Source organism: Nestor notabilis, unplaced genomic scaffold (assembly GCF_000696875.1).
Source record: "Nestor notabilis isolate BGI_N333 unplaced genomic scaffold, ASM69687v1 scaffold9984, whole genome shotgun sequence".
NCBI classification, from domain to species: domain Eukaryota; kingdom Metazoa; phylum Chordata; class Aves; order Psittaciformes; family Psittacidae; genus Nestor; species Nestor notabilis.
This window is the reverse complement of record NW_009927065.1, coordinates 49967-50924: the sequence shown is the minus strand read 5'-3', so window position 1 is coordinate 50924 and position 958 is coordinate 49967.

Genomic DNA, 958 nt, shown 5'->3' with positions numbered 1-958 from the left:
AGCAGGACAAGCAAATTACATCTGCAGAGCTCAGTAGTTACAGAGCTGGCTGAAAAAGTTGTAAGTGTGGTTTGTGGAGGAATATGGAGGGATAGTGACATTGATCTTCTTCAGAGTTCTGCTGGGGTGGGGGGAAAAGTTTTAATTTTTAAGAAAAAAATATAGGGATTAACCTATTTTGCATCTTGAGTTCAGTGAATTGCAGCCCAGATTCACGAGACTTCATACTCTGTCACTGCACATTTGCATCCATTACCCCTTGTCCTATCACTACAATCCCTGATGAAGAGTCCCTCTCCAGCATCCAATTTTGCTTTCATATGGCACTGATATTGCTTAAGATCTTTATGATTCAAGTTCGCTTCAGCAATCAAGCTCAGGGTTTCAGCTTAGCTGAGCCTGGCAATGATGGAAATCGTCCTTTGAGAAATGAATGTCTTTCATTTCTGTGCAAAACTAACAAATGTTTAGGATATATTTTGCTGAATTCTTAATCTAGATGGTACCTAATATCAATGTAAAAACCCCTTTCTTTTGTATCCTTCCTGCAATGAAGAACACCAAACACACTGATGTTACTTGTTAAACATGGGCCTGATGCAAAGATCATTTTTAACAGTGGATGTTGGACCCTGTCCTAGCTAAATCCCTTTATAGCAATCACCCATCATCTTTCTCTCTGCTGAAAACAGGGCTTGCCAAAGATAGAGCTTGACAGGAAGGGTGAAGAGGGCAAAGTCATTATATCCATATCCTGAAGCCCATGTAAATGTTGGAGGAAGGAAAGGCATCTCTTCATCTTTGTCAGCCTGTGAAATGGAAATTCTACACACATGTTCAGAGATGCACGAAAGGGTGTGCTGCTCTGCCACAAGGACTAACAAGACTGGTGCACTTAAGGGTTTACTCAGGAAGAACTCTCACTTTTGAAAGTCGTGACCTGCCCTAATCCAGATCT